At 47.5% G+C, this 25193-nt stretch overlaps 1 protein-coding gene across 1 annotated transcript in view; it reads right to left on the bottom strand.

The window, feature by feature from the left end:
• LOC141265316 (probable G-protein coupled receptor 141) overlaps window positions 1-25193 on the bottom strand; it is a 115025-nt gene that overhangs the window by 13453 nt on the left and 76379 nt on the right. The gene's annotated exons all lie outside the window — the stretch shown is intronic.

Raw genomic sequence — 25193 nt, 5'->3', positions numbered from 1 at the left:
CCTCTGTAAGTTCCTGTACTTATCCTCAGTCGCTTGTTTCTGCACGGTCTAGTAATTCCGCTCCTGCTGAGTGTCGATCGGTCTCTTCAGGGGCCGGTGTTCGATCATCAAATCTGAATTGGACTTCATCTGTACTCCTTGGTACAAACTCTGGAGCCTCAGGACTTAGTTCACTCTCCTGAGGATGGTACATCCCTCTCCTTGCCGGTCTGAGAAATACAACGGTGTGTTCTTCTCCATCTGAACTTTCAAGGTCACTATCCACCTCTGGAGCTTCAGTCTGTGGTGGTCCCTTAGTCGATCTCGGATAATGTCGGTATACTTCTGGGAAGTCTTGTTGTGGCAGGAGATAATCACAGGGTAGCAGTAAATTCCTATAGACTATTCCGGTTTTCTTGTCTCCCATTTCCAATCAGATTTCATATACGGGGCTGTCATCAGCTTTCCTCCTTACGACCACATGCACCTTGTCTTCCCAGTACGAATGAAGTTATCCCCGACCGCCTTTCTCTCGTAAGTTCTTGACTAGCACCCGGCTTCCTATGCCAATTCTGCTCCATAACATTTTTGATCATAGTACTCCTTACTCTTGCTCTGTCCTTGCATAACCACTTTGGACGTTATGTTGTATGCCTCTGCCATCCGTTCCTTCCATTTCCGAACGTACTCTGGATATGTTCTGTAAGTCTCTGACACTGGAGTATCAAACATGATGTCTATTGGCAGTCTTGGCGATCATCCATACAATAGGAAAAAGGGTGAGTAACCCTTTGCATCGCTCTTTGTACAGTTATAAGCATGCATCACTTTTGACAGAGAATTCTTCCAGTTTTTCTTCTCATCAGCTGTTAAAGTGCGCCACATCGACAATAATGTCCGGATAAAACGTTCCACTTGTCCATTAGCCACTGGGTGATAGGGCGTTGTGTGGGATCTCTGAATTCTACAGTACTTTCCTAGCTTTGCAGAGAGCTGGTTCTCAAATTCTCTACCTTGGTCGTGGTGTAACCTCGTAGGAAACCCAAACCTCAAAGCAAAATCATTGAAGATCTTCTCTGCTGCTGTTCGACCCAATTTATTGGTGGTGGCATATGCTTGAGCAAATCGAGTGAAATGGTCCATCACCACCAAGATGTATTCGTAACCACCCTTGCACGTCTTGAGATGTAGAAAGTCTATTGAGAGCATCTCAAACGAATACGTAGTTTGGATGTTGCCCACAGGTGCCCGAGTTGATGTGTTGGGAAGTTTATCTTTCAGACACCCACACTCCCTGGTCACATACCTCTCAATATCTCTCTGCATGTATGGCCAGAAGAAACGTTCACTGATCAAATTTGTTTTCCTTTCCACTCCCAGGTGTTCCATGTTTTCATGAAGTTCTTTGAAGACCACCCTACGGAATACTCTGGGTAGTACTAACTGCCGGTTTTGTCCTCCTTTACGGTACAGGATACTGTCTTCACTGACGTAGAGCTTCGTCCATTCTTTAATTAAAACAGATACTGCTGGTGACTCACTATCTCTCTCCCGTTTTCTTGGAAACCGATTTTGGTCCACATAAAGTAGTATTCTACCAATTATCTGATCTTCCTGTTGTGCTCTATGGATTTTCCCTTTTGGTAGTTGTTGAATAGACCAGGGGTGATCTTGTTTTCTCGCTTTTATGGTGGTTTCCACAGTCAACAGACACCACAATGGTGTGTCTTTCTCCTTATAAGCTTGTACTGCTTGGGTAGTGCTCTCAATTGCTTCCAGACTGACTTCCTCTGATCATTCTTGCATGAACTCCTCAGGCTCTAGTGGCATTCTTGACAATCCATCAGCATCTGCATTGCATTTTCCTGGCCCGTACTTGATGCTGAAATTGAAGTCAGCTAGTTCACCGACCCATCTCTGACCCGTTGCATTCAGTTTGGCTGTAGTAAGGACATAGGTCAAAGGGTTGTTGTCAGTGCATACCTCAAACTCTTTGCTGTACTAGAGATAATCTCTAAATCGTTCACAGATAGCCCATTTTAATGCCAGGAACTCCAATTTTCCAGAATGTAGATGGTAATTCTTTTTGGCGTCTGTCAACGTTCCAGAACCGTAACCGATGACTCTCATTTTTCCATCTTGATGCTGATACAGGGCAGCTCCCAGTCCAACTTGAGAAGCGTCACAATGAAGAACAAATGGTAAATTGAAATCAGGATATCCCAAGATGGGTGGTTTTACCAGGTAGTCTACTAGTTCTTCCAACACCTCCTGGTGGTCTGCTGTTCAGAGAATGGGCTGTTGGGATGAAACGGCATTGTTTCTTTTAAGCCTGGTCCTACCCGCGTTCTTCTTTTTCTCCGTGGGTGTTGTTGTCTCTGTCGTCCCCCCCAAGAGGAGGTATAGTAGGGCGGGAATCCTGGAGATATTCCGAACGTAAGTACGATAGTAGGAGAGGAATCCTAATATCTGCCTCAACTCCACGACAGCAGAGGGCCGCTTGTCTTTAAAGGCCAGTACCGGAGCGATTTCTGCTGTGTCCATAGTATATCCTTCTCTGGACACAATTTTCCCTAGAAGTTGGACTTGTCTTTTGAACAGTTCACACGTCTTTGGGGTCAACTTAACTCCGTGTTGTTGATACCGTTTTAATACGGTCCTCACGTGTTTAACATGCTCCCGGAAGGTTTTGCTGTGTACCACATTGTCATCCAAGTACGGCTGGCAGATATCGTCCGTCAATCCTTCTAAACATGTCTCCATGCTCCTCTGGAATTCTGCTGGAGCTGAACTGACCCCAAACGGTATGTAGATCCACTCATTTAATCCCCACGGTGTAATTAATGCTGTCAAGGGTCTACTGGACTCTTCAACAAACCCTTGGTGGTATACCTGACTCTGATCGAGGACAGAGAACCAGGTGCTTCCTGATAGGCTATCTAGCATATCTTGGATCTTTGGTATCGGGTGTCGATCAGGTACTGACTTTCAGTTTAGCTCCCGGTAATTACAACAGAGTCTCAACGTACCATCCTTCTTCCTAATACAGACAATAGGAGAGGAATAAGACGACTTCGACTTTTGGACCCAACCTCTGTTGAAGAGATCTTGTAAATAATCTTTCACTTCACAATGTAATGGTTTTGGCACAGACATATAACTTCTAGTTATTGGGGTCGTGTCTTTCAAATTGATTTTCAAATGCAACGACGGGATACAGCCAGTATCAGAGTCATCTATGGAGAACGCATGACACTCTTCTCTTAGCATCAGTTTTGCTACCGCTAGATCTTCAGCACACAAGTGTTCCAGGGGTACTGGGGCATCCCAGGACCCCAAGGTGGGTTGTGCAATTTCCTCCCCTGGGCAACTCCTGTTCCTTGGTGGGGAGACTAAATTCAAGGTAGACCCCTGGGCTGGTTTCACACTGGCTGGATATACCGTTTTAACAGTTTCGATGTGACCTAACACAGTCTTTGGATCCAGACTAATTTCGTGTTTCATAGTATTCATTACCGGTACTGTCACTCGAGCAAACCCACCAGTAGGAATGGTAAGCATAATCTCACCTTGAAATAGGCCTTCCGGAAGTTCTGAGGAGTCTCTTGGCATGAACAGTCGTTTCTGGACTTTTCTTCCCGGTTCTACCTGGACTCCACACCTCACCCCCACCATTTGGTTTGCAGGGATGATGGTTGGGCACAAGCCTACCTTGACTTCGTTTAGGTCCATTGTATTCAGTGCTTTCTTTTCTCTATGAATCATGTTTTCCGCCATGGCATTGGGTGTAGCGAGCGATGTGGCGATTGCATCCACCACCAACGCCCCTGTCTTGTGTTTCATGATGACATCGCTGATTACATTATAACCCAGGATAGGATCCTCTGCCACGTTCTGATCACTGGTCACAACAAAAGGTACCAAAAGCTTGATGGTGTTTCTGTTCTTCGTGGCCCTGAGTTGGAAACTTCCACCCAGCCTATGAAAATGAAAGGGATTTCGGTCTTTGCCGTGGAGTTCCACTGGTCCCAAGAGTTAATTTAGTGACTGAAGGTAAGTGTGTGGCAGGTAGCGCCTTCTCCATTCTTCATTTAAAAGGCTCGCTTGGGCTCCTGTGTCCCACAGTGCTTTTACTAGCAGTCCATCTAGCTGGCACTGTATAAAGCGCCATTCACCGATTAGGCTGATGAGGCTGTCTTTACTGACTGAGGAATCCTCCTCCCTGGAGTACATCATTTGACCTCCACACTGGGCATTAAGTAACTGATGCCCTTGTCTCCCTTGCAGCTGTTGTAGACGGTAACACACTTGGGGATAGTACTGACACAGCTGTTTTACCTCATGCGCTGTTCTGGGGTTTGGTGAGATTTGGACTTGCTTCTGGGGCCTCCTCTGTGTCATGGTTACCAGTCACCCCGCACTGGCAACCTCCTGTCTTTTAACCCAAACGACCGTGACCGTTGGCATTCCTTGGCATAATGTCCTTCCTCACCACATCTTAGACAGTGGACACACACCGTACTCAGATTTGATGAACGGCACACTTCACAAGCTGGGTATCTTTCTGTGAGAGGTTAATGAGTCAGTGGACCAATTCTGAAGTACTCTCTTCTTTATAGTGCCCTTTTAAAATCCTCTTCAGCTGTTGCAAGGTCAATTGACTTTCATTTCTAGCATACTACGGAGGTTCAGTCCTGGGTTGATCGCTTTCACCACCCCTTCAAGGATCTCATCTGGCTGGTAGCCTTTCTGTAAGCCTGCATCGATCTTGTGCAACAAGTTCCAATAAGACAGTCTCTCTTTCTGTTCACACTCTCCAATCTGTCCCAGGATCTTGAATTCTTTCCTTATGGTGATTTGTGGTGTTAGAGAGGACTGTCTCCCTGATTTATCTAACCTGAGCAGGTTAGAGGTTCTGTCTGAGTCTGTCACCCATTCAAAGGTTTTGGTTGATTCTTGCAGGGCTGTTGTTAGGGCTTTCAATTGTTTTTTCAATTCCTGTAGTTCAGTTTGTGGACGGAGATTCCCGCTTTTGGTAATTGGTGCCGCCCCTCCATCCTCCAACTTCAACCTGGTTAGAAACTGTGATAGCTCCTGGAGGAATGTCCCCATGACGTCTTCAGCTTCTTTCTTCCCCAGCTCATCCATTTTTGCATTAATGACAGCTAACAGTTGCCTGCGGTTGTGTGCTTTGGAAAGCTGTTCTACTGAGATCTTTATACGTTCTGCTACTGTTCTCAATTCTTCACAGGTTAACTGAAGAAGCAGCTCACTAATTCTGTCCATTTGTATTTCCACATCCATTGCTGCTAGTGAGTTTTTCTTTAGGGTGGTCCCCTTTAACTGGTGTAGCAGAGTTGAGTTGAGGTGCTGTACTGCTGTGTTTTTCCAGACACTTTTCCTCTTCTTCCTCTACACATTAATTCCCACTCAGGATCCCCCGTATGGACCACCAATGTTACACGCATGCCGCTAGGTTCAGATAGGGGCGAGACATGTTACATGAATTCTTTGGAATCATGGGGGAACCGTTACTCAGGGCGACCATAGACCATGTGCTGAAGCTTATCTCAGGCACACAGGGGTATTGACCCTCTGGCACAGACATGTAGGTTGTTTCACTTGCTGACCAGACACACTTGACAAGAGTCCTCATAAACAGTAGAACAGTAGCATTTAATTAGAAGCCGCACAGCCAGTGCAAGTTAAGTCTTATGAGCAACAGGCTCCAGTGACAAACAGTACAGTTTCCTTAGCAGCACAGCAGTTCACAGTCTTCCCAGTAGTACAGGACAGCACATTTCTAATGCAAAGACACATTAATGGAGAGATGAAGGAGGGGGGGGTTGCGGAGGGAGATGATCCCTGTGACACCATTTCTTCCAGTCCATATCTTTCTTCCTGACAATACTGTGAACTGCTAGTTCAGGAACTCTACCTGACCTGTGTTTAGCTTCACTCCTGACTTGAATTCTTTTCACTTGCAGGGGCGCTTCTGTGAGATACAAATCACACACACCACCTTTCTCTTCAGCTCCAGTCAGACAGTAAACAACTTCCCCACAATCCCCCTGGGGCTCTGCTAAAACACTCCCCTTCTCCTGTGACTGTGTTAACCCCTCTAGTTGCTGGATGCTTCTGGAGCACAACACTTCCTGTCTCATGTGCTTGTGTTACTTCTAGTAGTTGCTGAATGCAACAGCACTACTTCTGCATGTCACACTCAGAAAACATTTTTTCCCCATTTGGAAGGAGTGGGGCTCCTAGACTGGTAAAGCACTATCTGCAAGAGCTTCTAAAACTTAGAAGGAGGCACTCCAATACACCCTGGAACACATGTAGAGTAGGGCCTCAGAAAACATTTACATTTAGAAGGAGTGGGACTTCTGTGGCCAACAACTAGGAATCCCAGATTCGAGGCCACTACCAGGGGCACAAATGGGAAAACAAGGACCTTCAGGTATCCGACTGAGATTTTGCTCCAGCTAAGGTGGGAGGAAGTTCCTTCTGTGTCGGCTCAGGGCATCGGCAACCCTGAGGCTTCAAATGGATTGAAGCAGGGATTTTAAAACATTGGAGATATTTGTCAATGACAATTCATGAGGCATGTGGGGAAAACTTCTCCATCTCACCCTGGGGAAAGAACACCACAAGTCCTTTGTCCATTTATTCACACAAGAGACGCATTTTGGGCCTTTCTCCCATTGTGCGATTGCATCTTTATTTTTATTTTACTTGAAGTTCAGGAAAATCTGAGGCTCACAGGTGGCAGTCACTGCTCCCTCATTGATTAAGTTGATTCCTTGGGTTTTTAGTGCCGCTGGGGGCATAACAACTAATAGGCGCATCTGCCTGACAATTGAAAATGCTGACAGGATGACTATTCTCAAAATGATCAAGGACTGGATTGGCCAAGACTAGTGATGGGTAACAAGTACAGTAACATACACACCCAAGGTAACCTTAGTTCACAGTCTTCAGGTGTTCCAGCAGCTGTAAACTCCAGTAACCTTAAAATGGCCTCAAAGTTTCCCATGAGGTTTCCAGGCCTCACAGCTGTCAGGAGACCCAGTGACTGTGAACTCTGGTGTCCTTTAAGGTTACCAGAGTTCACAGGCACAAGGTTTCATGGTAGCTCGAGTGCCAGACTGATGAATGCCAGAGTGCCGAGCGCTGCCTGTCTGTGACCGGCGTTGATGTCATTAAGGTTACCGCCGGTCACAAACAGCGCTTCTCACACTCTGCTCACTGTTTCTTGCTGCAGTGGAGAGCGGTCGCATCACTGATGTGACTGCTCCCCAAACCATCTGGATCATCGTGGGACATGGCCATTAATGGATTATCGGTGGACAGGAGAGGAATATGGTGTTTTATTATTTTTTATTTTACAGTAATAAATTGGAAAAAGAGGGTGAGGAGTTTTTATTTCAAATAAAGGGAGTCTTTTAGTGATGAGCAAGCATGCTCGTCACTACTCGTCACTCGCCTGAGTGGTCGAGATGCTCGTTACTCGGTGAGTATTTTTTGAATGAGTCCCCACCCCGCATGTTTGCCGCATTTTAGGCAGCCAATTAACATGCAGGGAGGGCCTGACAGTCACTGTGATGCCGTAGCCATGTTGGCTGTAGCATTACAGTGATTGGCTGGCCGCATAGAGTCATTGGATCTCTATAAGACCCGGGACCCTATGCTTGTCACCGTTTACCCCATCAAACAGGCAGAATAGAGAGAGGTGCTGCTGAGCGAGGGAGAGAATTGGTGCTTATTCTAGGCAGGGATTGCACACCACTATTACATATTTCATCTACACCAACAGTCCTTTAAAGGGTTCATTCTGCTGAATATTAATACTGCTGATAGCAGTTGTTAGGCAGAGTTTGTGGAGAGCTAGTATAGTACAGAATAGGGTTCATTGCACGTTCTTTCTGCTGCTGGAACTCATATCAATAGCCCTAGATATCAGGGCTAATAATATTCTTGTTGCTCTTGATCCTGATAATTTTTGTGAAAAGCAATATAATACACCATTTACACTGGTCCATTTGCTTGTTAACAGCATATAGCCAGATTTGGTTGATTTGAATGGCATTGGTACTACTCATACCACATTCATCCTGTCTGTTCAGTGTGGATGGCCTGAAGAGAGGGAGGACCAGGAGGAGGGAGACCAGGAGGAGGATGAGGAGGAGAACATGGACAGTTGTCCTCTTGGTGGGGACAGGGAAGTCTTGGCTGTTGGCAGTCTGGCACACATGGCTGAGTTTATTTTCCGCTGCCTTTCCTGTGACCCTTGTGTTGTATGCATTTTGGGCAACAGTAATTATTGGTTGGTCACACTTCTAGACCCACGCTACAAGGAGAACTTCCTATTTCTCCTTCCCGTGGCTGAGAGGTATAATAAAATTTTGTAGTACCAAAAGGCCCTTGTTGAAGAATTATTAAAAAAATTCCCATCTGACAATGCTGGCGGCAGAGGTCACAGTTCCTTGGACAACCAAGGAATACAGGCAAGGTAGATACAAACTAGATGCAGCAGAGGCAGGGGAACACTGTCAAAGGTCTGGGACAGTTTTCTCAGACCTTCCCAGCGCCCAGGGGTACTCTGACAAGGAGGGAAACGTTTTGGAAGATGCAGAAGGGGTACCTTGCCGACCGTACCAGCGTCCTCTGTGATTACTCTGTGCCTTACAGCTATTGGGTATCCAAGCAGGACATGAGCCATGAACTGTCTCTCTATGCCGTGGAGGTCCTGGCCTGCCCTGCTGCTAGCATTTTGTCAGAGCGGGTTTTTAATGCTGCCGGGGGTATTATAACTGATAATCACATCCAGCTGTCAACTGAAAATGCTGACAGGCTGACTCTTATCAAAACGAACAAGGGCTGGATTGGCCCAGAATTCTCAACACCACCGAGTGACAGCAGTGGAACATAAGCTCAAATGCAGTGGGGTTTTTTTCTGTCTATTTCTATGCACCTCTTCACACCCAGACAAGGGTATACGCTTCAGGATTTCGTCATTTTTATATTATCCTCCTCTTTCTCCTTCTCCTCATCCTCCACCACCATATCAACAGGGTGACCATCATGTTACACCCCCATTATTTTTTTTAAGGGTGTTTATGATGCCCGTAGGTAAATGTTTTCCAGCCCATGGTGATGCATTCGGTGCCTAGTCAAGGACCAAATGAGTACCTCTGCAAGAACCCCAGGAAGTGTAACCAAAAGAGAAAATGAGAAAACCCCTGAAAATATAGCAACACTAATGCTAGCGACACTCACCATCACAGCACATAGTAACTGCAATAAACAGCACAGGACTGAGCAGGGAACTGGATTAAATAGCCCGCCTAATGATCCAGTGTTGACTACCTTCCAATCATCCACAGACAGCCACTACCTGCTAGCTAACACAGCAGAATGGAATACATCCCACCACTGCTTAGTGCCAGAAACAGCAGCGTCCTGGAGTGCCTGGCAACCGACGAAGTCAGTGAGGGACACGGCGTGCCGTGTCCTCACATAACCTACAACACCAGAACGCGATACTCCATAAGATTGGGATGGTTTCCCTGCATGCGTAGTAGCTCCGCCTCCAGGGTCAGGACAATGGTGGCGCCTGCAACCGGAGTAGCATAGCACTGCACCAGATCCATTCCCATTCCCTAACAGAACCCTGCCTACATGCCTCTAAAACACTATCCTTACTCGAGCATCGAATACTACACTAACTGCAGCTAAGAGCAGTATTATTAAAGAATAGAATCTATTTGAATTAGCCCTGAAAAGGACTGCATCAGCAGGTATAGTAACACTATAACACACTGTCCCTTCTCCAGCAGAAACTCTCCCTACACTATTTCCGGGTACAATGCGCCTCACTTGGAATCACCGGTAGTGTTGAGCCACCCCCGTAGTGTTCGGGTTCGGTTCGTCGAACACCCGTGTGTTCGCCGAACTGTTCGTCGAACTGTTCGTCGAACACCTTCGAACACCGTTAAAACCAATGGCAGGCAAACAAAAACACATAGAAACACATAGAAAACACCTTCAAAGGTGTCCAAAAGCTGACAAACTGCTCAGAAGACACAACTAACACATGGAAAAGTGACAAGTACAAATAGTCATGCGAATAGAAAAGAGGTGGAGGAGTAAAAGGAGGGGGAGACACAGATATAGGCATGTCATGCCCTTCTAAAATCCAAAAAGTGAGAAGCCGACACGTTCAGTCCGCTCCTGCCGCCAGAGCCGCGGTGAACCCTGACGGCCAGCCCCCCTCTCCCAATACTGGTGCCTGTCCGCTGGTGGGTCGAGCGAGCCTCCCTGTGGTGGAGGCAGCTCTAAGCTTTTTAATTTAAATTGTCTCTCTAATTTGAATGAATACACTTTAAATCCATTTACAAGGATCTATTGGAGGGCAAGTCTCATGCCAGCAGCCGCGTAATTCCAGCTCCAGTAGCGTCCACTAAAGCTGCTGCAGTTAAAAAGCTTTTATAAGGATTGAGCTCGGCTGTCCACCGTAAGGCATCCTACTGCCAGTCCCAGCCCCTATGCCTTGGGGTGCCTCCTGATGCTCTTCACTGAGTATCCCGTGGTCCCGAAGCATTTCCTTTGAAAAAATTAAGTGTCCAAACTACAGGTGGTGTAGCTTGCTTAACAGCCGGGATAATCCGCTGACTAGCAGACACTGCTACTAGGCACAAAGTTTTTCCTGGGCTAGATGCAGTTAAAAATTTGTAATTAGATACTCTCGTTGGATGCTGAGAAAGCATTCCATAGAGTCTCCTGGCACGCCATATATGATTCTCTTAAAAAGCTTGGGGTAGGGGTCTAGGGGACCCTTTTATAGCCAAAATCACGGCCCTGTATCACAATACGTCACCTAGGCTGAAGATGAATGGAACTGTAGCACCCTGAGATGGGCACGACAGTCCCTGTCCCTGGCTGGAGTGGGGGGAGGGAGCACTGAGGAAGGGGAACCCTGTAGTGCAGGAGCAGGGAGGAAGCAGTTCCTGGGTGCATTGAGAAGGGAGTATAAAAGGTGGGCACCATCTTAGTTCAGTGCAGAGAAGTCTGAGCAGAAGTGTCAGGGAGCAGGGGCTCTGCATGAGCTCTGCTCCGGAGGCGGGCCTAGTAACAGAGGCCCAGGCCTGGAAGAGGGAGAAGGAAGGAAGAGGAGCGGAGAAGGCTCCAGGAACGAGGAATGAAGGGATCCCAGGGGTGCGGACGGGCGAGTCGCCACCGCACGCCCGAATCCACCTGCGTGGAGGGGTCAGGCCAAAGGGGGAGACCGGTCCCCGAAACTAGTGGAGGCAGGAAACGACCCTCAGCTAGAAACCGGAGGCTGTGACATTTTATGTGGCGCAGCCCCTCGCTACACCCGCTAGGAAGGCACCACATAGGGTCAGGGAAACTGGCGCCAAGTTTACCAAGAGGAGGCCCGAGGCAGACGGACAGAAAGGTTGGTAAGAAAGGCCAGACAAAGGACACACAAAGGGGGTCCTGTGAAGCGCTCCAAAAGTTATCTGGGAGTTGTCTGAGCCCCTCACCTGGTGAGCACAGTACGACGTGGGCAGCCGTTACCTGCAGACGTGGTCTGGATAATAAGAACTGTGAGTAAAGGCCCTGGACTGCATCACTGACTCCATGTCGTTACTAGAGATGAGCGTTGTTCTACTCGAACTGTTCGCCAATCTCAAATTCGAGCTGTTTTGGGCGGTGTTCGAGCCGTTCGGCGAACACGAACAATTTGAGAAAACTTCGGCTGTTCGAGGTTATGTTCGATAACTGTTCATGCACCAAAATCATAACTGGATTTTTTCTCAGTAATGATGAAAATTAATGTTAATACGCAGTTTGAGTGTACAGCGGGGTGGGGGGAGGGGCAGGGGATGGATCTCTGCAGGAACAATGAAGATCTCCATTTTTTTTTCTCTTTCCCGCATTTGCAGTGGGGAGGTGCAATCTGTCAGCCTAGCAGCAGCGCACACACGGAGCGAAGTGCTTTTTTTCACACAAGCAAGGGCATGTGTCATTGGCAGTGTATGTCACATGTCCTTGCCCTATAAGACCAAGCCATTTTCCCCGTCGCCACCATTTTCTCACTGCTGCAGCTGCGTGTTAGACGGCACCGCTGTTGCTGTGTGCGCTATACCTTGTTAATTTCAAGCCAATTTTCGCACAAATCTACAGATAGCTTGGGAGTAGGGAATAGTTGTGATTGCAGTCCTTTTAAGGACTAGGTTACAGCATTTCCTACGACTTTTATCAGGCAGGTCTGTGCTCTTAAATAGATAGATTGTGGGAGTAAAGACTAATTGTAATTGGAGTCCTTTTCAGGACTAGGTTACATCAGTTCCTATCAGTTTTTGCCAGGCAGGTCTGTGCCAGTGCTGTGCAAGTTTTTTTCACAGCATTTGGCTGAATCTAGCAAAGCTAATCCTTTTTGGCCTATTGCAGAGTGTGTTAGTCAGTGGAGTAGCCTATCTGTGTTGCAAGATATACCACCTGTGTATAGAATACCAATTTTTTTACTGCACCTAGTGAAGTAAAATCTTTTGGGCATAGCATCATTCTATTAGTCCATCTATACTGACCTCCATCAGGTTGCAAATTGAATATAATTTTTTTCTGCATCTAGCTCTGAAAAAATATTGGGCTTCTAGCTGTGTGTGGGACTTGTTCTATTAATCCATCTATACAGACCTCCATCAGGTTGCAAACTGAATATATTTTTTTCTGCATCTACCTCTGAAAAAATATTGGGCTTCTAGCTGTGTGTGGGACTTGTTCTATTAATACATCTATACAGACCTCCATCAGGTTGCAAACTGAATATATTTTTTTCTGCATCTACCTCTGAAAAAATATTGGGCTTCTAGCTGTGTGTGGGACTTGTTCTATTAATCCATCTATACAGACCTCCATCAGGTTGCAAACTGAATATATTTTTTTCTGCATCTACCTCTGAAAAAATATTGGGCTTCTAGCTGTGTGTGGGACTTGTTGTATTAGTCCATCTATACTGACCACCATCAGGTTGCAAACTGAATATATTTTTTTCTGCATCTACCTCTGAAAAAATATTGGGCTTCTAGCTGTGTGTGGGACTTGTTCTATTAATCCATCTATACAGACCTCCATCAGGTTGCAAATTGAATATAATTTTTTTCTGCATCTAACCCAGCCAATAGTTTTGGCCTAATACCACAGTTTGGCCACTCAGCTCTGCTCGGTTCCCATCCATTGTTTTTTTGTGCAAACAACTCCAGAGTTGTGAATTAGTTAACCACCAAAATGAGTGGAAAAAGGCCTGCTGCTGGTGGAAAGGGGAATAGGCGTGTTGGGAAGGGGAAAAAAGGTTGTGTCCGTGGGGTAGGTGTTAAAGCAACAGTAACATCTGCAGAAGAAAGACCATCTTCCAGCCAAACTAAAATGTCTACTTCTTTTAGCGGACAATGTGATAAGATCCCTTTCTTACGGCCACGCCAATCGCTACAAATTCCATATGAGGCACAAAAACAGCAGGTGCTTCAACGGATATCTAGTGCTCCTTTAAGTGGGCTCTCCTCCACATCAACTTCAACATCACAAATACTCCAGTCCTCAAACGTGTCACCCCAATCGCACTTGCTTCCTCACAGCTCCCAAATCTCCAGCTGCCCGTCTGAGTATGAGGTAGAACAGATGGTTGAGTCTGCAGAGCTGTTTACTCATACTATAGCCTGGGAATCAGAGGTCGACTCCAGCACTTCTGTGAATCCAGACGAGGAAATGATCTGCACTGATGCCCAGAATCTTTATGAGTCGGATCCAGGACCAGACGCAGAAGGTTCTGACCATAATCATTCCCAAACTGTAACTCCTGTTGGTGGAGACAATGAGGAAGACGATGATAAGACTCAAATACCTGATTGGAGCGACAACTTTAGTTTTTTGTCAGGGCAGGAACAGGTTGGCTCTGAGGACGACGGGTGTGATAACGCACAGGGTGATGATGATGAGGTTGGAGATCCCACTTACTGTCAACCCACAGTCAGCCAAGAGATGAGGTCAGCAGAGGAGGTGGAGGAAGATGCTAGTGACGACGAGGTCAGGTTGCGCCTTCCTGGACAGAGACGTAGTACTGGAAGCACGTCAACAACTGCATCCTCAAACACAACTCTGCCTCTCACCACAAGTCGTGGTGGCTCTTCAGGTCGCATGGGTGCTAAGCCTTGCATAGCCTGGGCATTTTTTCAGATCGATAAAGATGACCCAACTCGTGTTATCTGTAACATTTGTCAGCAAAAGCTAAGTAGAGGCCAAAAAATACATAGTTTGAGTACTTCATGCATGAACCGGCACATGGACATGAAGCATAAGTTGCAGTGGGAAGCTCAGTGTGCTACAATGCGGCCTAGCCGGCCGGGCCAACCACCGTTTGCCATATCTTGTGCAATCGCGGCCTCTTCATCCTCTGTGACTGGGGGAACAGCAGTCACACCTGTTTTGGGGCGCAGACCTGCCACCTCTTTACCCGCAACAGCCAGCGTGATTGGCAGGTCATCATTTTCTTTGGAGGTGGTAACACCAGCTGGTGTTGAGCGCTGTCCGACATCGATAGCACCACCTTTGGATCAAGGCAACCTAACATGTCCGCCTGCATCTTCCTCACAGACCGGCAGTTTGCCGGGGACACCCTTATCAACCCCGTCTAAGCACAATAGCCAGCCCTCGGTCCCTCAGATGTGGACCAGTAAAAGACCATTTCCTCCTAGCCATGAGAAAGCTAAGAGGTTGAATTTCACCATCTGCAAGCTCTTGGCTACAGAAATGCTGCCTTTCCGCCTGGTGGACACAGAGGATTTTCGAGACCTTATGTCCGTCGCAGTGCCCCAGTACCAGATGCCCAGTCGGCACTACTTCTCAAAGAAAGGTGTGCCTGCGCTCCACCAGCATGTCGCACACAACATCACCGCTTCTTTGAGAAACTCTGTGTGTGACAGGGTGCATTTCACCACAGACACTTGGACGAGTAGGCATGGACAGGGGCGTTACATGTCGCTGACTGGGCACTGGGTAACTATGGTGACAGCAGGACAAGGGGCTGCTGTCCAAGTCTTGCCGTCCCCACGACTTGTGCGTCAATCCTCTTTATGTCAAAGTTCCTCCACTGCTTCTGCCTCCTCAACCTCCTCTCGGTCTTCCACCTGCACCCAAAGCCTGTCTGGTCATGCCACAAGCTTTCTAACTGCGCAGAAGGGATCCTGCACACCTCCTTACTATGCTGGCAGTAGGGCTCAACGTCATCAGGCGGTTTTTACATTGAAATGTCTGGGAAATGTGAGTCACACAGCTGAGGAGTTGTGGTCAGCTCTGGAGAACCAATTTCATGAATGGTTGTCTCCACTGGACCTGAAACCAGGGAAGGCCATGTGCGACAATGCTGCAAACCTGGGTGCGGCCCTTCGCCGGGGCAATGTCACACACGTGCCTTGTATGGCTCACGTGTTGAACCTGGTTGTCCAGCAATTTTTAGCCCACTATCCCAGACTAGATGGCCTTCTGCAGAGGGCACGGTCGCTGTGTGCTCACTTCCGCCGTTCGCATCCCGCAGCTCAGCGACTTACATCTCTACAGAAGTCGTTGGGCCTGCCACTTCACCGGCTAAAATGCGATGTGCCTACCCAGTGGAATTCAACTCTGCACATGTTGCAGCGACTGTGGCAGCACCGACAAGCCCTGGTGCAATACGTTCTGACGTATAGCCTGGGCCAACGAGATTCAGAGGTGGGGCAAATCACGCTGGAGGAGTGGTCTCAGATCAGGGACCTATGCACCCTTCTGCACAGTTTTGAAATGGCGACGAAGATGTTTAGTGCTGACGATGCCATTATCAGCATGACTATTCCGGTGATTTACATGCTGGAGCACATGTTAAACAGAATTCGGAGTCAGGTGGTGGCACAAGAGGAGGTGGAGGAAGTAGAGGAGGAGGAGTTGTATGCGGAAGGGCTAACATCTGCAAGGTCCAGAAGGTCGGCAGCACCAAGGCGGCAGGCATGTGAGGGTGGGGGAGATGGTTTTACCAGGGCGCATGGTAGCAGCCAAACTAGTGAGGAAGGTGCAGGAGCCCAGGAAGAAGTGGAGGACGAACTGATGGAAGACTCATCAGATGAGGGAGACCTTGATCACATTTCTGTTGTGCGAGGTTGGGGGGAGAGGACAGAGGAAGGAAGCATGATTGTTACCTCGCCACCAACACAACAGGGACTTGGTGCTCCTGGATGCGCAACACACATGAGTGCCTTCTTGCTGCACTACCTGCAACATGACCCTCGAATTGTGAGAATTAGAAATAATCCTGACTACTGGGTTGCCACACTGTTAGATCCCCGGTACAAAAGTAAATTTGCAGAAATTATTCCTGCCATAGAAAGGGATGCACGCATGCAGGAGTATCAGCAGAGACTGTTGCAGAATCTTACATGTGCTTTTCCACAAAATACCAGTGGTGCACGTAGTGAATCTCACAGTTCCAACTTGCCAACCGTGGGACCGTCAAGTGTTCAGCACTCAAACCGTAACAGAACCACAGTATCTGCTGGTAACATCAATTTTGCGGAATCATTTCACCACTTTTTTAGCCCATCCTTTGCAAGGCCACAGGAGACAAGAAGTCTGACACATAGTCAACGCCTAGAGACGATGGTACAGGAGTATCTCCAAGTAAACATTGAAGCCACGACTGTGTCACTGGACCCTTGCTCTTTTTGGGCTTCCAATCTGGATAAATGGCCGGAGCTAGCCACTTACGCCTTGGAGATCTTGTCATGCCCCGCAGCCAGCGTTCTGTCTGAACGTGTGTTCAGAGCTGCTGGTGGTGTGCTGACAGATAAGCGCACGCGGCTCTCCACTGATAATGTAGACAGACTCACGTTCATAAAGATGAACAAATCATGGATCCGAAACGACTTTTCTACCCCTGTGTCATCCTGGGGAGAGTAAAAGCTTGATGATTGGTTAAAATCACCCTACCAACCGTTTTAAGCTTTCAAATTACTAATCATGTTTATCTGTATCTTGGCTGGAAAATAATTTGGGCTTTGTAGCAGTGTGCAGCACTGATCCTATTAGGCCATCTATACTAAAGCTTCAGCAGATTTAAAATTAATAATAATTTTTAGCTGCATCTAGCCCGGAAAATAATTTTGGGGCTCCGAGATGCGCAAGACACATAAGTGCCTTCTTGCTGCACTACCTGCAGCATGACCCTCATATTGTCAGAATTCGAAGTAATCATGACTACTGGGTTGCCACACTCTTAGATCCCCCAAACTTTTCGATCAACCTTTTCATTTTAATAAAGACCAAAAAAATGGTCATTTTTGAAATTATAAGCATTAGCAGGTTGTTAGAAACTGAAATCAAACAGTTTTCAACTCAAAACTTTATTCTAGGTGATGTTACATTTTCACATAGGACCCCTTGTTCGAAAGGAGCTTCTGAACTCTCTCGTCCATTGAATTTGTCAGGTTTTGGATGGTTTCTGCTTCAATTGTTTTGCATGAGGACAGAATACCCTCCCAGAGCTGTTGCTTAGATGTGAACTGCCTCCCGCCATCATAGACTCTCCTTTTAATGATGCTCCAAAGGTTCTGAATGGGGTACAGGTCAGGGGAGCATGGGGGTCACACCATAAGTTTGTCCCCTTTTATGCCCATATCATCCAGAGATGCAGATGTTTTATGTGCAGCATGAGATGGTGCATTATCATGCAGAAAAATGATCTTGCTGTGAAATACACGGTTCTTCTTCTTGAACCATGGCAGGAAGTGCTGTTTGAGAAAATCCACATACATTATGGAGTTCATCTTTAGCGCCTTCAGGGATCCTAAAGGGGCCGACAATCTCTCTCCCCATGATTCCAGCCCAAAACATTACTCCACCTCCTCCTTGTTGGCGCTGTAGCTGTGTTTGCGTGGGGTGTCCATCAACCAGCCATCCTCCACTCCATCCATCTGGACCATCGAGCGCTGCACGGCACTCATCCGTGAACAAAACAGTTTTGAAATCAGTCTTCATGTAATGTTTGGCCCACTGGAGCCGTTTCTGCTTGTGTGAAGTGGATGGAGGAGGTCGACAGGATGGCGTATGCACAGCTGCAAACCTCTGAAGGACCCTGCATCTTGTTGTTCGGGGGACGTTGGAGGCACAAGCAGCTTCAAAAACTTGTCTGCTGCTATGACAAGGCTTTTTTGCCGCTGCTCTTTCAACCTGACGTAATTGCCTGTAGGAAAGAGTCCTCAATTTGCCCTTATCAGCACGCACACGTGTTTACTGTGAATCAGCTACATACTTCTTGATTGCCAAGACACTTCATCCTGATCATCGCACAATGTTGATTGTAGTCATGCCTTGACCTAAACACTCCACAATTTGTTGCTTCTCAGCAGCCGACACATCCTTTTTCTTTCCCATTTTGGCAGAAAATGTAGGCTGCTTAATAATGTGAGACAGCCTTCTTAAGTAGTCTTGCCTTTCATTGGACACACCTGCCAAACTAATTAGCACAGGTGTCTGCAATTGCTTACAGTGATATAAAGAGCCCTGACACACATCACCATCAATGAGTTTAACTGACAAACAAACAAATTCTTCCCTTATCGCTCCTAAACACTTTTTGCATAATAATTTGGAACGCAGTGTACATGTGCTTTTCCACAAAACACCAGTGGTTCACGTAGTGAATCTTACAGTTCTAACTTGCCAACCGTGGTCTGTATGGAGTTGTTCAATAAAGGGCCCAAAATTAAGATAACATAGATGGGAGAGGTCTCTATGAATAGGAATTCCTAAGTATTTGATACCCTGTGAGGGCCAGGCAAAGGGAAAGTTGGACTGGATGGAATCCTATATGGATTTGGGGAGGGAGACATCGAGGGCCTCAGACTTCGCTGCATTGATTTTAAAATTTGACCATGTAACAAAGTGATCTATTTCAGCCATAACAGCATGGATGGATATATGTGATTGAGTGATATATACTAGGACATCGTCAGCAAATAGAGAGCACTTGTACTCGGTGCCTCCCACCTCAATCCACCTAATATTGGGGTTATGGCGAATTGATGAGAGCAGGTGCTCCGTCACTAGGATGTATAAGAGAGGGGACAGAGGACATCCCTGCCTTGTCCCATTGGTGATTGTGAAAGGTGATGAAAATGTTCTGATGCACCCCCTGGGCCTTGGGACACCCGGAGCCGGACCCTTTTTGGTGGATGCTGGTGGTTGTAGTCTTCGTGGCGGCGACCCGGTTCCGTGGCTCAGGGTGGTCAAACCAGTGGCGGAACTATTTATGTGGTTTTGATGTTTAAATGTCCAACTACACCACCCGTGGATTGCGGTCAGAGTGAACCGCCGCTGCAGGGCAGACCGCTGAGGCTGGTGTTGTGGGTGCAGCAGAGCGTAGCATAACTCCCCACGGGAGGAGTATAGCCTCAGGGCAGTGTATGCGGAGGATGGGGGTGATGGTGCAGGGCAGCAGCAGTAACGACACGGAGTCAGTGATGCAGTCCAGGGCCTTTACTCACAGTTCTTATTATCCAGACCACGTCTGCAGGTAACGGCTGCCCACGTCGTACTGTGCTCACCATGTGAGGGGCTCAGACAACTCCCAGATAACTTTGGAGCGCTTCACAGGACCCCCTTTGTGTGTCCTTTGTCTGGCCTTTCTTACCAACCCTTCTGTCCGGCTGCCTCGGGCCTCCTCTTGGTAAACTTGGTGCCAGCTTCCCTGACCCTATGTGGTGCCTTCCTAGCGGGTGTAGCGAGGGGCTGCGCCACATAAAATGTCACAGCCTCCGGTTTCTAGCTGAGGGTCGTTTCCTGCCTCCACTAGTTTCGGGGACCGGTCTCCCCCTTTGGCCTGACCCCTCCACGCAGGTGGATTCGGGCGTGCGGTGGCGACTCGCCCGTCCGCACCCCTGGGATCCCTTCATTCCTCGTTCCTGGAGCCTTCTCCACTCCTCTTCCTTCCTTCTCCGTCTTCCAGGCCTGGGCCTCTGTTACTAGGCCCGCCTCCGGAGCAGAGCTCATGCAGAGCCCCTGCTCCCTGCCACTTCTGCTCAGACTTCTCTGCACTGAACTAAGATGGTGCCCACCTTTTATACTCCCTTCTTAATGCACCCAGGAACTGCTTCCTCCCTGCTCCTGCACTACAGGGTTCCCCTTCCTCAGTGTTCCCTCCCCCCACTCCAGCCAGGGACAGGGACTGTCGTGCCCATCTCAGAGGCATATTGGTCGCCCTGCCCCACGGCAATGTGGTGTAATGCATGCAGGTGTCGGGTCCTGATCCACACTCCATCCTTACCTGAGAGTGAGATATCACACCTCTGGGTGAGGTGCAATACCTCTGTAGCAACCGAGCCCTCAGGGTGCTACAGTTCCATTTATCTTTAGCCTAGGTGACGTATTGTGATACAGGGCCGTGATTTTGGCTATAAAAGGGTCCCCTAGACCCCTACCCCAAGCTTTTTAAGAGAATCATATATGGCGTGCCAGGAGACTCTATGGAATGCTTTCTCAGCATCCAACGAGAGTATCTAATTACAAATTTTTAACTGCATCTAGCCCAGGAAATACTTTGTGCCTAGTAGCAGTGTCTGCTAGTCAGCGGATTATCCCGGCTGTTAAGCAAGCTACACCACCTGTAGTTTAGACACTTAATTTTTTCAAAGGAAATGCTTCGGGACCATGGGATACTCAGTGAAGAGCATCAGGAGGCACCCCAAGGCATAGGGGCTGGGACTGGCAGTAGGATGCCTTGCGGTGGACAGCCAAGCTCGATCCTTATAAAAGCTTTTTAACTGCAGCAGCTTTAGTGGACGCTACTGGAGCTGGAATTACGCGGCTGCTGGCATGAGACTTGCCCTCCAATAGATCCTTGTAAATGGATTTAAAGTGTATTCATTCAAATTAGAGAGACAATTTAAATTAAAAAGCTTAGAGCTGCCTCCACCACAGGGGGGCTCGCTCGACCCACCAGCGGACAGGCACCAGTATTGGGAGAGGGGGGCTGGCCATCAGGGTTCACCGCGGCTCTGGCACAAACCCGGCGACACGTAGGTGGCACGGGCAGGAGCGGACTGGCCGTGTCGGCTTCTCACTTTTTGGATTTTAGAAGGGCATGACATGCCTATATCTCTGTCTCCCCCTCCTTTTACTCCTCCACCTCTTTTATTTTCGCATGACTATATGTACTTGTCACTTTTCCATGTGTTAGTTATGTCTTCTGAGCAGTTTGTCAGCTTTTGGACACCTTTGGAGGTGTTTTCTATGTGTTTCTATGTGTTTTTGTTTGCCTGCCATTGGTTTTAACGGTGTTCGAAGGTGTTCGACGAACAGTTCGGCGAACACACGGGTGTTCGACGAACCGAACCGAACTCGAACACTACGGGGGTGGCTCAACACTAGTCGTTACTGCTGCTGCCCTGCACCATCACCCCCATCCTCCGCATACACTGCCCTGAGGCTATACTCCTCCCGTGGGGAGTTATGCTACGCTCTGCTGCACCCACAACACCAGCCTCAGCTGTCTGCCCTGCAGCGGCGGTTCACTCTGACCGCAATCCACGGGTGGCGTAGTCGGACATTTAAACATCAAAACCACATAAATAGTTCCGCCACTGGTTTGACCACCCCGAGCCACGGAACCGGGTCGCCGCCAAGAAGACTACAACCATCAGCATCCACCAAAAATGGTCCGGCTCCGGGTGTCCCAAGGCCCAGGGGGTGCATCAGAACATTTTCATCACCTTTCACAATCACCAATGGGACAAGGCAGGGATGTCCTCTTTCCCCTCTCTTATACATCCTAGTGACGGAGCACTTGCTCTCATCAATTCGCCATAACCCCAATATTAGGTGGATTGAGGTGGGAGGCACCGAGTACAAGTGCTCTCTATTTGCTGATGATGTCCTAGTATATATCACTCAATCACATATATCCATCCATGCTGTTATGGCTGAAATAGATCACTTTGTTACATGGTCAAATTTTAAAATCAATGCAGCGAAGTCTGAGGCCCTCGATGTCTCCCTCCCCAAATCCATATAGGATTCCATCCAGTCCAACTTTCCCTTTGCCTGGCCCTCATAGGGTATCAAATAATTAGGAATTCCTATTCATAGAGACCTCTCCCATCTATGTTATCTTAATTTTGGGCCCTTTATTGAACAACTCCATACAGACCACGGTTGGCAAGTTAGAACTGTAAGATTCACTACGTGAACCACTGGTGTTTTGTGGAAAAGCACATGTACACTGTGTTCCAAATTATTATGCAAAAAGTGTTTAGGAGTGATAAGGGAAGAATTTGTTTGTTTGTCAGTTAAACTCATTGATGGTGATGTGTGTCAGGGCTCTTTATATCACTGTAAGCAATTGCAGACACCTGTGCTAATTAGTTTGGCAGGTGTGTCCAATGAAAGGCAAGACTACTTAAGAAGGCTGTCTCACATTATTAAGCAGCCTACATTTTCTGCCAAAATGGGAAAGAAAAAGGATGTGTCGGCTGCTGAGAAGCAACAAATTGTGGAGTGTTTAGGTCAAGGCATGACTACAATCAACATTGTGCGATGATCAGGATGAAGTGTCTTGGCAATCAAGAAGTATGTAGCTGATTCACAGTACACATGTGTGTGTGCTGATAAGGGCAAATTGAGGACTCTTTCCTACAGGCAATTACGTCAGGTTAAAAGAGCAGTGGCAAAAAAGCCTTGTCATAGCAGCAGACAAGTTTTTGAAGCTGCTGGTGCCTCCAATGTCCCCCGAACAACAAGATGCAGGGTCCTTCAGAGGTTTGCAGCTGTGCATATGCCATCCTGTCGACCTCCTCTATCCACTTCACACAAGCAGAAACGGCTCCAGTGGGCCAAACATTACATGAAGACTGATTTCAAAACTGTTTTGTTCACGGATGAGTGCCGTGCAGCGCTCGATGGTCCAGATGGATGGAGTGGAGGATGGCTGGTTGATGGACACCCCACGCAAACACGGCTACAGCGCCAACAAGGAGGAGGTGGAGTAATGTTTTGGGCTGGAATCATGGGGAGAGAGATTGACGGCCCCTTTAGGATCCCTGAAGGCGCTAAAGATGAACTCCATAATGTATGTGGATTTTCTCAAACAGCACTTCCTGCCATGGTTCAAGAAGAAGAACCGTGTATTTCACAGCAAGATCATTTTTTTGCATGATAATGCACCATCTCATGCTGCACATAAAACATCTGCATCTCTGGCTGATATGGGCATAAAAGGGGACAAACTTATGGTGTGACCCCCATGCTCCCCTGACCTCTACCCCATTCAGAACCTCTGGAGCATCATCAAAAGCAGTGTCTATGATGGCGGGAGGCAGTTCACATCTAAGCAACAGCTCTGGGAGGGTATTCTGTCCTCATGCAAAACAATTGAAGCAGAAACCATCCAAAACCTGACAAATTCAATGGACGAGAGAGTTCAGAAGCTCCTTTCGAACAAGGGGTCCTATGTGAAAATGTAACATCACCTAGAATAAAGTTTTGAGTTGAAAACTGTTTGATTTCAGTTTCTAATAACCTGCTAATGCTTATAATTTCAAAAATGACCATTTTTTTGGTCTTTATTAAAATGAAAAGGTTGATCGAAAAGTTTGGCGGATCTAAGAGTGTGGCAACCCAGTAGTCATGATTACTTCGAATTCTGACAATATGAGGGTCATGTTGCAGGTAGTGCAGCAAGAAGGCACTTATGTGTCTTGCGCATCTCGGAGCCCCAAAATTATTTTCCGGGCTAGATGCAGCTAAAAATTATTATTAATTTTAAATCTGGTGGAGCTTAGTATAGATGGCCTAATAGGATCAGTGCTGCACACTGCTACAAAGCCCAAATTATTTTCCAGTCAAGATACAGATAAACATGATTAGTAATTTTAAATCTGGTGGAGCTTATTATAGATGGCCTAATAGAATCAGTGCTGCACACTGCTACAAAGCCCAAATTATTTTCCAGCCAAGATACAGATAAACATGATTAGTAATTTGAAAGCTTAAAACGGTTGGTAGGGTGATTTTAACCAATCATCAAGCTTTTACTCTCCCCAGGATGACACAGGGGTAGAAAAGTCGTTTCAGATCCATGATTTGTTCATCTTTATGAACGTGAGTCTGTCTACATTATCAGTGGAGAGCCGCGTGCGCTTATCTGTCAGCACACCACCAGCAGCGCTGAACACACGTTCAGACAGAACGCTGGCTGCGGGGCATGACAAGATCTCCAAGGCGTAAGTGGCTAGCTCCGGCCATTTATCCAGATTGGAAGCCCAAAAAGAGCAAGGGTCCAGTGACACAGTCATGGCTTCAATGTTTACTTGGAGATACTCCTGTACCATCGTCTCTAGGCATTGACTATGTGTCAGACTTCTTGTCTCCTGTGGCCTTGCAAAGGATGGGCTAAAAAAGTGGTGAAATGATTCCGCAAAATTGATGTTACCAGCAGATACTGTGGTTCTTTTACGGTTTGAGTGCTGAACACTTGACGGTCCCACGGTTGGCAAGTTGGAACTGTGAGATTCACTACGTGCACCACTGGTGTTTTGTGGAAAAGCACATGTAAGATTCTGCAACAGTCTCTGCTGATACTCCTGCATGCTTGCATCCCTTTCTATGGCAGGAATAATTTCTGCAAATTTACTTTTGTACCGGGGATCTAACAGTGTGGCAACCCAGTAGTCAGGATTATTCCTAATTCTCACAATTCGAGGGTCATGTTGCAGGTAGTGCAGCAAGAAGGCACTCATGTGTGTTGCGCATCCAGGAGCACCAAGTCCCTGTTGTGTTGGTGGCGAGGTAACAATCATGCTTCCTTCCTCTGTCCTCTCCCCCCAACCTCGCACAACAGAAATGTGATCAAGGTCTCCCTCATCTGATGAGTCTTCCATCAGTTCGTCCTCCACTTCTTCCTGGGCTCCTGCACCTTCCTCACTAGTTTGGCTGCTACCATGCGCCCTGGTAAAACCATCTCCCCCACCCTCACATGCCTGCCGCCTTGGTGCTGCCGACCGTCTGGACCTTGTAGATGTTAGCCCTTCCGCATACAACTCCTCCTCCTCTACTTCCTCCACCTCCTCTTGTGCCACCACCTGACTCCGAATTCTGTTTAACATGTGCTCCAGCATGTAAATCACCGGAATAGT

Source organism: Phyllobates terribilis, unplaced genomic scaffold (assembly GCF_046119375.1).
Source record: "Phyllobates terribilis strain yellow unplaced genomic scaffold, ASM4611937v1 Scaffold_4__5_contigs__length_816908805, whole genome shotgun sequence".
NCBI classification, from domain to species: domain Eukaryota; kingdom Metazoa; phylum Chordata; class Amphibia; order Anura; family Dendrobatidae; genus Phyllobates; species Phyllobates terribilis.
The sequence above is the reverse complement of the archived record's forward strand: the minus strand, read 5'-3'. Positions and strand labels throughout refer to the sequence as shown.